A 16,550-nucleotide genomic window follows, 5' to 3' on the forward strand; every position below is an offset into this window, starting at 1 on the left:
ACCAACCGTCGACAAGACCAGGGTCTTGTAACATTTTCCCTGGAAAGGAGGAGTAGCAGGACCAGTGAACATACGATCTGAACTCTCCTTGTTGCAATATTATTGAGTAGTACTGATTGCTGGAAGAAAAAGCGTCTTCCTCTCGCAATGAGAATATGTTACAATATTCTCATGTTTCTCGGTCTGCCATCATGGTTGTAATTTTGCATTAAGGTCAACAGAAAACCGGCGTTTGGAACAACTGCCGAACTTCTGCCGTTTTTATGTTGATCGCAATTAATTGAATTAGACAGGGCAGAAGTTCGACGTTTGAAGCGGACCTTATTGAAAGGAGTTTATTTTAACATCTGGACACGGGTCGCCACTTCCGGCCTGGTGCGCATGACACGTGTGCACTTATAATATATATTTGGAGATTAGAGCACTGAGTTACCTACAGTGCTTTGGGCGTCCAAAGCTGTGAGGTATTTCATGCGCTGCGTTTGTAAAAGTACTGTCTTCGATCTCCATTCTAAATACTATAAATTAATAAATTTCTACTGTTAAAAGTTCAAATGTAACTTTCAAATCTGCTTGCTTCTATTTGGCACTTGAAAATGTAAGAAGGCATTAAAAGCAGCCTACCCCTCCGATCTGAGTGTGAAAATTCACACCACAAAATAAGATTTCTTGTGTATTGGAAAAACAAACTTTGTTGAAAGGTAACATCCCTTTTGTTCCAATTACCAATCTAAACCCAATTCTCACTGCATTTCACCTGAAAGATACATTTGAAAACGGCTCGCTGAATAGGACTTTTGAAACATTCGCTGCGGCGGGATGTCAATTTGACGCTGCAAAATCTTATAACTTGTCGTGGCGATATAGTAACTCCAAAAAATGTGTCTGCAAGTGGCCCTTAAACGCTTCCGTGCACACGTACCGTTAAATTGCAGTACAAAATAACGGCCCCGCTGTTGTAATTTTACATTGATGGTTTATAAAAAATGTGGCGGCCATTCAGTAAATTTTCGTCCATTTGTTTTTAAATATACAACATGTCATTTCTATCTTTACGGTAATGGCCGTATGAAATTGCTGCTTCAGTAACGTAACTTCTCGTTACGTCCTGTAAATTAACAACCCTTATGTTAGTTAAAGAACATAACCAGTTCAGTGTACCCAAGGGTTCAACCTGTCATTTTACACAGTTCTTGGGATGACATTACAAGTTAAAATTACACAAGTAGCCTTTAATATCAGTGTCCTAGTTATGTAATTTCACGTTCAAGTTTAGTAGAATAATAGAAATTACGGTGGTGGAACAACGTGGACTGTCTAACAGAATTGAGAGCGTTTCCCCACTATTTAACACCATTGCATAAAAGTTGAGCACCCACTCCAGTAATTTTGTGCAAAAACTGTTATGAAAGTTCTTCAATAGTGCTGGACTTGAATCAGAAAGTCAAATAAAGCTGTATACTAAACGGAAAACAGAAACAACCAATAGACATCAACTCATGCAGAAATCCTCAGTACTCAAGTGTTGTTTCCTTTTATTGAAGTCTTGACAATTTCCTATTGACAAATCTTCAAACACAAATACTCAGCTTTGTAAAGAAAATAACGTACTCTACAATGTTTAATGGCAACATGTTTAAACGCGCTTCAAGAAATACTGAAACGTACGAGAAACTGTAATCTTACAACGAAGAAGCCAGTGCAGCGTATCTCTATGCATGGTGCAGAACCAGTGGCGATCCCGCGGTGTTGCCCTGAAAATTGCCTGGGTTAAATTTTAACCCAAGCGAGGGTGAAAACTGCAACTACCCAATAGTTTAGGTTGCTTCAACCCAATTTGGGTGATTGAAATAAATTTCTGGGTCGTTTTAACCAAAAATGGTTAATATGCAATCATTTTCTGGGTACAAACTGAAACAGAAAGTAATTCTCAACCCAAAGTTGGGTTAACATAGCCCATTTTGGGTAGTTGCAGTTTTCACCCTTTCTTGGCTTAAAATTTAACCAAGGCAATTTTTCAGAGGGGGGGGGGCAGAGGGCAGCTTGCCTCCCTGAGGTTTTTTGTGGGGTTTTTTTGTTGTTGGTTTGTTTGGTTTTTTTACAAAGAAAACATTCATAGGGAAGAGGCACCAAACATCCTAACAAAACAACACAAGCAAATAAAAGCAAGGATGTTGGGATCGTAAGGCTTTTGATATTTTTATCTCCTCCAACATCATGCTGAATGAGCCCGAAGCCGCATTCACTTTTGAATACCCCCCACACACACACACCAAAAGTTGGATGCGCTGCTGTGCAGAACTTTATATCATCAGTATAATTCAGTAAATGCATTTCATAACTAGCCTTAAGATTCCAATTGTATCCTCAACGTTCATTAAAAAGCAGTGAGTGAGACTGAGACTAGTTAATAAAATTTTACGTATTGCACCATATCTCCAAAATCGGGCAAGATAAGATTAATTTTTCTTCTATTTGCAACTGAGCATGTTTACTATAGTTTTTCCAAGTTATGCTTACATCTAAATGTCATTTTCAACCTTCAATCTCCCTTCTTACGAAGAGTGACCAGAAAGCATAGCAATACCCTGACATTTTATCGGCCTTCACGGGCAAGGAAATGAAGTGTCATCCAACTGACGCAAGAAATCGGAAAATGTGGAGCCTGCTTTTCTAATCAAAGAATTAAAAAGATAAAATTCAGGCTTGTCGTTACGTCACTTTAATGTAAGAGTTTGCACTGTGTTATAAAATAACACACCTGACCCGAGAACAGTACTAATTTAACGTATATACTACAAGTGTATTAAAGGTTGACGCCTTTCTAAAATGTAGCGTTCGAATTTTCAATTTTAGACTCGAAGTGTTTTCTGCATCACGCGTCCAAAAGCATGCACATTCTTCGATTTTGTTTATTCTGATTTTTTTCTTACAACAAAGTACACGTTATCATCATGTTATATTTATGGGCATTGAAATTTTCATTTTCCCTCGTTGTTAGGTAAATTTCTTCTAATTTTAACGACCTGGTACTGTCAAATTAAGATTCTCCGAAGTGCCCAGGATTTTTAAGCTTTGTGGTCTATTCGTTGTTGTTCATAGTCGATCTGTGTGAAACTTTAAATGTTCAATTTAGAATTGATACGGCTCATATGAAAAACTGTTGTGTATCTTTCCTGGACAACAGATGCTCCATAATCAAATTTGAGTTTAAAATTCCTGTTTTTACTTGAGATCGTTATTTGTGCGAGGCTGCCTCATTAAATTCGGCCGAAATGAATGCAGGATGGTCTTCTTGATGTTGCGTAAAAGAAACATTTGTGTTGGTTTTATTTCCATTTCTGTTTATAATTTAGACCATAAGATAGTTAATAATTTAACTTTTAAGAGTTAACCAAAGTATAAACTAAAGCAGTGCTCTTGTTTTAACATGAAACCAAATTTATTCACATCCTTTTTTTCCCTTGAAAAATACACTGTAATAGCTATCCAGTCGTGCTCAGAAGTTTACATGCGCTGAAGTGGAATACAACTGGCTTCTACTTAAGCCTCTGTTCTCCACATAAACCATAATTCCTTCCATATATGATAAACCTTTGACCCACTGTTTTTGTCACGTCATGAGTGAACTTGTGAATGAAGCCATGAATCCAACACGAAAAATTACAGAAACCTTTGATAGAAATAAAGAAAAAAAATGGTTAAAATTATTAAAGGAGTGGGAAAAATGAAAGAGGAAAACAGTATAAAATAAAAGGAATTCAATCGTATTGTGTCCAAAAGTACGTACATTTTTGGGCACGGCTGTATGTAAATACCATGGAAATACGAATCGGGAAGCATTTGCCAAGGATAACCAAACACGTTTTTTTGTTGTTGATGTTGTTGTTGCTTTTTGCGGTTTTTTTCTTTCCCCTCTTGTTCTATACAAATGCGAATAAGGATGAATGCTTGCTAGAGAAATTAAATTGGTTGGGGGCAGGTTGAAATTTGTTTTCTGTCAAAATAAGAATGAAACTTTTTGAAGAACCTCTCCCCGTGCCCGACGAATTTTTATGAACGATACCATTATGTAATTTGAATTAACTTATTCAACGAAAATCGAGATACACTAATTGGTGTTTGAATGCGGATATAAAGGCATCAATTTAAAACGAATTTGAATGGGTCTTGTGTTATTCAGTATAAAATTGGGAAACGTACAGTTGTTGGAAATTTGCGTACCCTGGTGTTCAAAGTATTTGGCTTGAATATTGAAGTAGTTTTTACAATTTGTAGCAACGCAGATTCCATTATTACACTTTACCTTGCACTTGTTTTAATACTCACTCTTTATATAAACCCATTAAATAAAGAGTAAGTATTAAAACAAGTCTACTAATTTTCTCTTCCCATGAAAACCTTCAAAACCTGGACATCTCACAAAGTGATTTTTCACACCTGCATCAACTTCTGGAGATCATCTTTTACAATCTATCCACGATTTTTGTAAGCCAGTCAAATTAATCATCCATGGATCAATTCTGCTTTTGACTCATAATCTGCTTGGTGTAAGCTGGCTAGTGCAGCAGATTTAAAAGCAAATTCAATGGTGCCAACATTAGGTAAGTTTCCATTACGCATGTGTACTCATTCTCTGAGCAGACGCACCCCTCATCGGTCGAAAAGAGCCGTGTTAGTCGGCAGTGTTCGTTTTATTGGTAGCGACAGGGACGCAACGCGTGCATCTCATAGTCGTTCGTGAACCAGCAAATGGAAGTTCCTCCCAAAGAAGCCTCCCTTGCTATGAAAATAGCCCCTGTCTCTATTCCCGCTGGGGCCCGTAAAGCTTGGTGCTGTATTCAGATGACTAGTGTTTATTTGCTGCTGGTACTATATTGCTGTAACAAGTGAGATGTCAAAATTGTACAGAAGGAAATGTCGGTTTAATCCCATTTGATTATTTTCTGAGGGGTTGAAGAATAATATGCAGGGTCCAACGAAAAAAAGAAAAGATACACTCTTTTTGTGATGTGTTTCCTTTTTTTAAATCAGAAGTGTTTTGAAAGCATTTTTCCATGGATAAAATTGGTGCAGATTTTATTAATAATTTCATAAATCCATTGCGCCAAAAATTTACATATTCTGAGTTGACCTAATCGCAGCGATTACATTTTTGAGGGGAGAAGTAGAGGAGAGGCGTACAGTCCCCCAAAGACCTTACCGGCTATGAAGAATGTAGAAGGCAGTATCATGTGATCGGGATGGTTTGCTTTCGGTGGTACTTTGTCACTCCATAAAATTGATGGTACCGTAAAGAAGGATGACTATCTCGAGGTCCAACAGCAAAACCTCCAGATGCCAGCTCCGAAGTCACCTTTGTCGAAATTGGGTCTGCTAAGAGAGCAATGATCAAAAATATTCATCGTGATGTATGACACATGCCCATGAAGCGTTATAGCTATCTTGGCTATTAGTTCCCAGTTTACTTACATCATTTAATGCTAATGTTATTCGTCATCGTATAGTCGGGAACCATGACGGGTCGATGTAGCATCGATACAACAACGCGTTTGCCACCACGCAATATCATAATATCGGACGTCGCAGCAGTCAATTCACTTTGGATGTTCAGAAGTCAAATTTAGAAATACATAGAATGTGAAACCCCGATCTAGTTTTATTCCAATCTGAGTGATGTGAATCTAGAAATAAGTTTAATGGCATTAAGGCCATGTGGTGTAAATTGTAAGAAACAAAACTTTTAATGTTACTGACAGTGAGTGATTTTGATATTCCGTTGTTTGTCTTAACCCCCCCCCCAAAAAACATAAAGTCATCCATGCAGGAATCACTGTGGCTGACAGCATTAGGCTTTCATAAGCGTTTATTTAGTCCGTCGAATTACATGCCCTCTTTATGGCAAGCTTTCTCTGTATTATCATTCTTGAGGTGCGTCACATCTCGTCACGTATGTAAAGTTCCTATATGAAATGATCCCTAATTGGTTGACCTTTAGTATGATGCTTATAATCTGTGCCTTCACACAATGGGAAACGATGTGAATTGTATTTTTATGTGTACTATCAGTAATATCAGTCTGTATCTATTCGCTCTTCTTCAGCAAATTTAACAATATGTCTTTATGTTATCTAAAAAGGATAACATAAAGTGCTATTCACCTTATCGCGAAAATTTAAGAATCCCTTACGTAGACACTGCAAAGAAAATTTCAGCCAGAAATCAATCCAATCAGTTGAGACAGAAGATTATCGCCCGATATTCATCTGGTTGCCAGGGCGAGTATATTCCGAAACGCATGTTTCACTGCATTTAATAGGATTCTGTAAACCGTCGGAGTACCCCCAAGGGAAACCAGAAAGACGCACTTTTGATCCTCGGACACAACTTGTATGGACTGGCTCATTCGGCTCGATAACATGACCTCCGGGAGATGCTTCCTGAAATAATATGTGTATGGGTGCGGTGTGGGATTGTGTCCTGTTTACTGTTCATCACAAGCTAGAAAATGTACAAGAACGAAATTGGGTAAATTGCGAAAAATAATAGAGATATTATGTATATTAAAGGCATGCATTGATACTGGTCTTTCTATAAAAATGACCTTGACCTATACACTGCCATTTATTTATTGTCGCCTCGTGCCTGAAACTTAATAATGAGACAAATAGGTATGAGCAATAATATGAAATACAGATCTTCAGGTTTGAAAGTTGTTGGACATATTCGATTTCGAACATCAGCTGACACGGTCCCATTCAACATACCATGTAGGCCGTAGAAATATCAGAATGTTCACCACGTCGCGTATATATATTCACGACTAGTGTGTGAATTCGCGACATCGCAAAATACATTCACACCTGGACATGTCCCTTCAGGGCCACCATAATACTGAAGGGATAGTAAATGAGCTTGGTACTTTTACCTCTCATTTAATTACTATCAAAAACGTTTTTGTAATTTGTAGTAGTTGTTTGGTTGAGATGATCAGCTTCTGCCACGTTTTTGTATCGAAGTAATTCATGCTTAATACGGTATTCTTTGAAGGATCAATTTCATAATAATTTGCAAATTAATATTTAAATTTATGAAACCGGTAAAATTTTAAAAAAAATTACTTTCGTTACCAAAAATAGACAGTTCCTTTCATATGAAGACTGAAGCATGGTAATTAACAGTTATTCAACTGCCCAATATTTTGCTTTGTAAGCTTTTTGTTTCACCTCAAACGCGCAAAACGCTACGCCTATGGGTGCCACGAAATACAGCGCGAATTACTGCTTATCCATCAACATCGGTCTTTTGTGCTAAAGCTTCCGCTTCGGTGGCTCAGTACACACAACTCGAACACATTTTCAGTAAGGTCAGATGAGGTAATGTCACAATCAAATTTACTTGGGGGTAGAAGCAGGTGTCAATTGTACACCTTGCCTCCGGTAAAAGACCTACGACAGTTTCATGAGTTTTGTATTAGATCTCCACCATATTTGTTTTTAGATGTAATGCGGTATTGAAAATAAAGGCTGCAAACCTGACAGCGTTTGGTTTATTCAAACACTACGCTATAATACTTCCAACAGTATACACAGTTGCGGATACAGTAAGTCTAGAGCCAAATAACTTGAGAACAATCTGAAATTTAAGTTAAATGCATCAGTGGTTTATAGCGAGACGCCTATGGAGCTTCAAAAGTGGACAACCCCATTTTCTCATTTTCTGCTGGTAGATTTTCGGGATTTTGGACTTTGCGTATAGCATTTTCAAAAACGCAATTTTCCGCCAGCAGGAATTTGGATTTTACTCAAGCGACTCTCGTGGCGCGTCAAAATTGGACAACTAAAAACTTCAAATTCCCACTGACAAATTACTGTCATGCTCCAAAAGTGGACAATGCCATTTTTTGCTAGTAGATTTTGGGTTTGGGGAATTTGCGTAAAGCAATTTCAAAAACTCACTTTTCTGCTAGCAAAAATTGGGAATTTACTTGAAGAAGTCTTCGTAGTGCGTCAAAGTGGACAACTAAAAACTTCAAATTTCCACTAGAAAATTTTATTTGATGCTCCCAAAGAGGACAACCCCATTTTCTCCTTTTCGCATAGTTTTTTTTTTAGATGTTCGGTTTTTTAAAGTTACACCACCCCTTTTCATAAAACCCAATTTTCTGCTAGCAGGAATTTGGATTTTACTTTGCTGACGGCGGGTTGGTCCAAAAGTGGACAAGTTGAAAACTGAAACGACCGCTGTGCTCCCTACGCTCAGAATGGAACGGTCTTGGGAAGATGGGCATCCAAAATTAACGGTAGAGGGTCCATGGTCTGACGGATGGCGTTACAGCTTGGAAAAATGTGGATGATTCCTATTGAGCGACTTTTAGAAACCGACCGCCGAAAGCCTGACAGTTCTCTTTGGTACCGCAAACTCCCCAGCACCCATGGTATTAGAAAGATAGTGGCGTCCCGTCGGACATTTCCGTTTTAAATAACTGAGCACATGATGATATGTGTCCCCTAAACGATGCTAGCTGTAACAAACCATTTGTCCTTTTCCGGTAGTATATTTGAATTTGTTGTGGAATGAAAAAAGCTCTGAATTGCAAAACGTCGTGTTAAGAGAAGAAGCTAAATCCTGTTAAGTCAAGTGAACCACGAGTTTCAAAAAGGGGAAAAATAGAGAAAGTAAAATGGGAAACATTAAAATGCAACTTGAACTTGCTGAACTAATGTTGACACCCCACAAATTCCAAAACACATATTCAGCCAATAATTCCAATCACAAAAACAGATAACCATGACGAAAATAAATCTTTCAGCCAGTACACCAGTCGGTCACTGATATGACATCAAAAATTTAATTTAATATTTATCACACAAATCTTTGTTCAAGTCATCAATACAAGTGGGCAGTTATAGTGGAGGCCTGCATCATTGTAATGTGAAGACAAATTATTCTAAGTGACAATATGAAGAGTTATTAACGCAATGAAAGCACAAACTTTCAAGTGACGTCCCAGAGCAATCATCAACAAATCTTATATCTGGATATTAAAAAAAAAATGGTTGTTGCACTTTTGGCACTCGGAGTAAATTCCACTATGCTAAGTTCATAATTTTCGTCAATCCTGGACATATTGTTTTCAATAATTTCCTTTAAAATAATACTCCCCTCCGATAAATCCCATAAAATTCACATCCTTGACGTGAAGAAGGTCCGATCTTTTTCGCAAAATCGGCTAAATGGAAATACAAGTTGCAGGAAAAAGCAGTAAGGGAATGTCCAAATGACACCTGATGCCCGTCAACAGACGGCTCCGAACCTTTGCAGTACTAGTACAAAGGACAATCACTCTGACAGCCACTTTGCAACTTTCGTCGACAGTATTATTATTTTTTTTTAGGGTCGGGTGATGCCAATCTTCCCAAGACCGTTCCATTTCAACGTAGGGAGAAAAGTGTCTTTCAAGTTTTTAATTTGTCCACCTTTGGACCACCTTGCAGTCGTCAAAGTAAAATCCAAATTTCTGCTAGCAAAAAATTGGGTTTTCTGAAAAGGGATGGTGCAACTTCAAAAAAACCCAAAAATTTTCTGGCAGAAAATGAGAAAAAGGGGTTGTCCTCTTTGGGAGCATCAAGTAAAATTTACTAGTGGAAGTTTGAAGTTTTTAGTTGTCCACTTTTGACGCGCTACGAAGACTTCTTACAGTAAATCCCAATTTTTGCTAGCAGAAAATTGAGTTTTTGAAAATGCTTTACACAAATTCCCCAAACCCTAAAATCTACTGGTAAAAAATGAGAAAATGGGGTTGTCCACCTTAGGAGCATGACATTAATTTTGCCAGTGGGAGTTTGAAGTTTTTAGTTGTCCACTTTTTACGCGCCACGAGAGTTGTTAAAGTAAAATCCAAATTTCTCCTAGTGGAATATTGCGTTTTTTATTATATTTTAGGCAACGTCCAAAATCCCGAAAATCTACCACCAGAAAATGAGAAAATGGGGTTGTCCACTTTTGACGCTCCGTAGACGCCACGTTCATGAAGGGCAACCTTCTTGTTACCAATTGTAGGGTTGTTTATTTGGAAAGCATTCACGTGTTTCAAGTTTGGCTGTGTTTCTGATACATTTTAGCAAAAAAAAAACTAAAATAAGGTCTTAGGAATTAAATAGGACTAATTAATTCCTTAAATATGCTCTGATGGTAGAGTTTAATTTTTCCCCCACGGACCTTAAATGCTCACCCCCCCCCCAGCAGGTTGAGCCCTCGGCAAGTCTCACTCTCAGTTCCCCTCTATCAACTGTTTCTACCGTGATCTGCCCTCAAAACCTCGGAAAATATTCTACAATGTTACAAAAATACGGGCGATTCACAATAGTGCGTTTCCAAGAAATCTGTCGACCCTTTCCAAACGCGCGTTGGAGGAGGAGGAGGAGGGGGGTTAGATTTGACGTTGAAAACTGTTTATTTATGCACATCGAATGCCCTCTTCACTGTAACGATTTTTACATATTTGGTCTTGTCTTGTTCATAAGTCTGCTTCTCTGATTTTGCCCAAATCTCAAAAGCATTTAGGCCGTTTCTCTGTCGGCTGTAACGCCATTATAATGTGGCCTCCAATAATCGAGGTAGCCATCAATACAGGGTGCCCCCAAGAAAAATAGAAACACAAAAGTAATATTTCTTTGCGCCAAAAGTAAATTTCAGAAATTGTTCTTGATACCAAATTGAAGCTTACGATGTTTACTCTTCAAAACATAAGGTTTCATTTAAATTTGACCATGCATTGCGAAGATAATCTTGATTACATAAGTCGAGTACCTCTGTAAAATAGATTTACCACAGCAATCAAATATAAGCCCTTTAACACATGGAATCATTGGAAAAGCCGGTAATTGAGGTTCCTGAACTAAGAGGGTTCTGCTATTTTAGACCCTATTTTCCACTATCAAACAAAAAACATCCGGAAATAGTTTAAAGCGGCTACAGGAGTAAGATTAATACCTTCAGGTAAATTGCACAGGTTCAGCTGAAGTTGCTTCCTCTCAAACAAACTTATCAAACTCTGAAACTGAACAGGTTGCTTTCTTAAATAAGTATCAGTTTTACCAAGTTTAGAGCTAGAGAGAAATTTGATAGTATTAAGGGACCTGTACAGTTTGTAATGGAGGATAAGCCACTGGGTGTCAGCTAACGTCTTTTATATTTGTGATATTTTAGGCTCCTACCACTTAACTGTTTAAATGACAAATTTAACGTTCCTTTCAAGCCATACTTGTAACAGAGAATAGGAATGTGAACTGCCCCTTTTTCCACTTCAATTTTGAAGCTCTTTTACGGGAGAACAGAGATTCCAATAGATTATACCAGACTTTTACTTCTTCGGAGAAAGTAGCAAGGAAATATGTAGAGAAGTAGAAAAACAAAGTACATATTTATAATGATTTACGCCAGTGGTCATTAGTTTTCGACGTATCTTTTACACGTACAACAGACACAAAGTTAAGATGGTTTCAATTTCGTCTAATTCGTTTCTTTAAACGCGTTTCTTTACAAGATTGACAAAGGTTGATTCAATACTTGTACCTTTTGTAAAACTGAGGAAGAAACATTGATTACATCCACTCATGTAGGCCTAAATGTGAACTGACGAAAGAGAAATAAATAAGTTACTGCAATATATTGGGGGGGGGAAATGAAACAAGCAAAAACCAGAATGCTGATATTTGGTTGGCTTCTTTCTAATCGCATAACGATGACCTTGGGATTCTCGATTTACGGCTCCGCTCAAAATCTGCTTTTAGGGCCTTATTGCTGACAAAGATGAATAAGTTACAGGGTTTAATAGATTAATGCTCGTATGTTTACTTGGTACCTCTATAATTTCTATGCAAAATGTGGCCGTATCTCAAAACAAGCTCTTCTTACCCACAGCTTTCCGCAAAATGTGTATTCATTATTATAGGTCGCTGTATGACTTGGCGGGTAGGTTATTGCAGCCGCGTGCGACAGTTCGTGGTGTTCGCTTGTGCAAGTGTAGCGCACAATGCGCAGAGATGAACGGACACACCTAAGTAGAATGCCCATGTAGTTTGACTGCAGCAGCTTGGCCTAGCGCTTTCAGCGATGTCAGCTGTCCGCCGGCCCAAGGTAATATTATACAACTACTTCCTACGGTATAATTGTTTCAGTACACCTCATAAAATTATCCACAAAACAATATCGACAACATATCATATTCAAGATCAACAAATAGTTTGTTTCTGAGCTGTAGAGTTTTGCATGTCCTGCAAGAACTACAACAGACGGTCATGCTCTTTAGCGTCAACAAGCGTCAACGAGCGTCAACAAGTTGTTGAAGCATATTTATGTTTATTTACAATATTAATTCGGGTCTTACATGTCATATCTATCTGAAATGATATTTGAGTGTGAATATTTGAGTGACAAAGTCGGGCCTGCTGGTGCAGCCCGACCGGCTGCCATCTTGCTTTCGCGTGGACGCGTCGAGGGCAGAGAAAAGAAAGATGGCGGCCCCTACACATCGGGATCAAATTTTGATTTCCTGCGAAAACCTAGAAGCATATTCAGTGTTTCTCTATCACGGTGGAAGGTGTTAGAGTATCTTGAATATGATAAAAGCAGTTTAAAATCGTTAGAGGGTATTTTCAAGGGTGTCAGGTCAACTCCCTCCCTGACCGACTCACCCCTAACCGACTCGCCCCTTTCCAACTCGACCCTTCGTAAACACGCCCCCTGACCGACTCGCCACTTACCAACTCGTCTCCTGGCCGACTCGCCCCCTGACTGACTCGCCCACCGGCCAACTCGCCCCCCTGACCGACTCGCCCCTAGGAACGTCAAGCAAATATGGCCGGCCCAATGTGTTTTTTTGAAAAATGGTTCTAACCAACGACGCGACACGAACGACTCACGGACGTGAGGATATTTGGACATCACCACTAATCACTTACAAGTAGGCTAATCTTGTTGTAGTGACCCGATATCCAGTTCTGTTGTAGCCAGTTCAGACAAGCGCTGGCAGAGTCGACCCAAAATGTTTAAATTTATTTTTCGTAATATTTTTGGGAGTGATTTTAACTCGTGATATTCGTATTTTTCTTCCTTGTAGTTGAGAAGACATTCCAATCTTGTCAATTTCCTTTTGGTGTTTCCCTATCTAGCTATACCTGACTACAATAATTATAACTTACTCCTTTGTCATAAATCACGTCTCCTTAACACTTCCATAGGTTTGCGTCGCCGGACATTATGCAATTATGTACCTTTTTTATCCGAAATAGTCCGCAAAGTTAATTAACATGGTAGAGTGTGGGTGTTGTGGCGCACAAAATCCCATATTGTTACCCCCCAAATTCCACAGAAAGGGAATATCCACCAAGCTTTAAACAGTTTAACTATCATAATTCTCAACTTTCAGTGCCCGCTGCAAACCCCAGAACCTATTTTTAAGGGCGGCAATCACCGATTCCATCTCTGACTGATTGTGTTTTTTATTAAATGGTGAATGGGCAGGCCATACGTGCTTGGATAACTTAGGGCGCGAGTTGGCCAGGGGGCGAGTCGGTCAGGGGGCAAGTAGGTCAGGGGCGAGTTGGCTAGGGGGGGGCAAGTTGGTAAGGGGCGAGTCGGCTAGGGGGCGAGTCGGTCAGGGGGCAAGTCGGTCAGGGGCGAGTCGGCCAGGGGGCGAGTTGACCTACAATCTTTTCAAGTTGTTGACGCTTTGTTGACGTTACTTGTGTGTGTTGACGCTTGTTGACGGCTTGTTGACACTAAATAGCATGACGGAAACAAGACTTGTTCCGTTAAGACTCCATGCTACAGACTACACGTTTGTGAGGCTGGTTCAAAAGGAAATTTGATGCTGCCAGAAAAAAAATACCGCACGGCAACGAGCTGAATACTCACCGGGATGACGTAACCTGCGCGCGTATCAGCTCTACTTCCCGGACACGCAGAGAAATCGGCCTATGACGCACTACAGTTTGCTTGTGAAAAATATTGATGAGGTGTAGTAGTAATGCAAATCCGAGGAAACGCCGTTCCTACGGGGCCATCACATTCACGGGCATGCCTCGAGCAGAGGAATTTAACGCGTGTGTATCACCTGCTTGCGAACAGGAAGGCCCCACGGTAATTTCGTTGGCGCCGGATTTGTTTATAGAGTACCGGTGTATACACACACACATAACACGTAGACCACTCGTGTTGTAAGTATAAACGTGATTTTGAAAAGCGTGGGCAAGCAATGGGCGAAGCCGTGGATGGCAGCGCGTCCAGAGCGAATTGCGCGTGACGCACTGGAAATGCAAGTGTTCACGTGTGCTCTCAAAATACGTTCACTCTTTTCCTCTTCGATTCTGCTATCTCTTCTTTTAAAACGTTGCAACAGCATTGTTTCGAATCTGCATGGACCACATGAACACTGTCGGTAGCGTAGGCGAGCTGCTGGTAACCATAACCTGGAGCGTTGACGATCGATCAAAACCATTTGCCCGATACTCCAGCACGCTTTTCTCGAAACTAAGTGAAGTTTTCAGTGGTCTGAGGTTGGAAAGTAACAATTCCTTGTCTTTAAGTTTGACACGCATGTCAAACCATACTAGTGCAGAAACGGCGATAGTGACGCGCGCATGGAGATTTGTATTGTTACGTCATAAATTTAAGCAACTTTGTCAACCAGTGGTAGCAACGCGCATGCGCCTGCTTTATTTGCATATTTCATTGGAAAGGTCCATTTGCCCACGCTTTTGGATTTAGTCGGGTGCTGTCTCGGCTACGGTCCCCCGCCGTTGTTTTGAATAGCAGCTGTCCATCAGTGGGTTTATATGTCTGTGGTCTTTTGGTACTCCCCGTATAGGCACGCAAGTTTATGCATGTTTGACGCGTAGCATGCTGATTACGCGCAACGATTTTAGTCTAGAATGTGTGGTCTTCGCTTCCTGGTTCAAAATGACCCCATTTGAACCAAGAAGTTCCGTACAAACGAATGGAGCACGCAGGAGTGTTGGTTCACGCGCTGGTTCTTGGGGTGCAAACCAGTAAATAAGCTGCCATAGATAACATTGATAACTATCCGAACTTCAAAAAATCCAAAAAATTCTGACACGTTTCTCAGGTTTGAAGACATATATGAATTAATTACATATGTAATTAATTTCAATTGTCAGTGGCTTAACCAATGAGTTTAAAAGATATTTCTCTCCAGAAATAATCCCCCTCAAAACAGTCACGAGGCCCACCGCCATTTTGAAAATTGATGCCTACACTTCATTGCAACAAAAAGCGATTTGTAGGACCCTGTTTTGTCCGATAAGACTATTTCAGAAATACAAGCTGGCAGTCCTGCTGGTAGATTCCACGCCCTTCTTTACAAATCACGCAGTCCACCTGCCACAAAATGCTCTGCTAGCGAGAATTTGAATGGCTTCAAATAATGCAATAATTTTGGACCCGTTGTATGACCTGCAACCCTGTGGCCAATGCCTTTCAAGTTTTCCACACAATTGTGCGCATTCCTTATTCACTTCGGTACTCTGTAGCTTTAAAGAGGCCTTGGTGTGAAAAGGTCTACCCAGTTTAGAATAGATGAGTACGTACCATTATTTTGTTCACTCAAGCTGTTTCGGCAACCGAAATCTCCGAACAGGTTAAAAGAAAACTAGAGGTTTTGTCATTTTCTTTTTTCTTTCTTAAGAAAAGGGCATTCTTAAATTTGAGATACTACCAAATTTTGATTTCTCACTTCTTACATAAACATCTATCCCAGAGTTTCCAAAGTTTCTCATAATATTTTTGGTGACCTCATTATGACGAAATATTGATAGCCTTTCAGACATTAGGAGATATAACGAATTAACGTTTGCACCCTTTACATCATGTCACATTGTCTATAACACTTTCCATTCTACCTAGCTACGAAATTCCAGCCCAATCCGACAATCTGACATGTAGTTCACGAGATAAAGTCTGTAAAGAGGGTTCATATCTTTTGTATCAGGGTCTTTGTTCGATGTAACTTGGATGACAACTCAAGATCGCTAAATTACTAAAATTATGCCTTGAAAATAGTCAAACGGCTAAAACACATGAAAAAATGGTCCTTTCAACTCATGTCATGTGACCCCTGATGATGTCATTATGACGATTTTGTTGTGGGATCCTCTCTACGTGGTGGACTACGAGTGCACAAATATAAAATTAACTAGACTGACAAGAGTCCCGAAGTCTGGCTGTTGAAATACATGTTCAAAACCTATGGGCAGAAATTAAATTTTTAAAAATCAATGAAAAACTCTGGTGACAATTGAAGATTGCTAATGTACAAAGTTAATGGGCTAAAAACGCTGCAGAAAACTGCTCCTTTAAGCTCATGTTACGTGATTTGCGTTTAAATTGAAAACATTTTCTGAAATATTACTTGATATTTTGAGGGTATTATTTGTAATCGAAATAAAGGGAAAATTTAGTCTGATTTCTCTTTAATTCTGGTAGTAATTCTCGGTCGAAGTTGAGGACTACTCACTCATTAAGCTCCT

General features: G+C 39.4%; 1 protein-coding gene and 1 long non-coding RNA gene across 2 annotated transcripts in view; one reads left to right on the top strand and one right to left on the bottom strand.

Moving 5' to 3' along the window:
• The window catches only part of LOC110989484 (D(3) dopamine receptor-like), a 63,730-nt gene that overhangs the window by 5,217 nt on the left and 41,963 nt on the right, over positions 1-16,550 (top strand). The window lies entirely within an intron of this gene.
• Positions 1,511-7,701, bottom strand: LOC147796955 (uncharacterized). The gene is made up of 2 exons (XR_015427463.1): positions 5,204-7,701; positions 1,511-4,880 (listed from the first exon to the last, which is right to left on the bottom strand). It is a non-coding gene; the product is annotated as an uncharacterized LOC147796955 (long non-coding RNA).

Source organism: Acanthaster planci, linkage group LG13 (genome assembly GCF_054643075.1).
Source record: "Acanthaster planci isolate LZ-2023a linkage group LG13, COTS_SCS, whole genome shotgun sequence".
Classification (NCBI taxonomy): domain Eukaryota; kingdom Metazoa; phylum Echinodermata; class Asteroidea; order Valvatida; family Acanthasteridae; genus Acanthaster; species Acanthaster planci.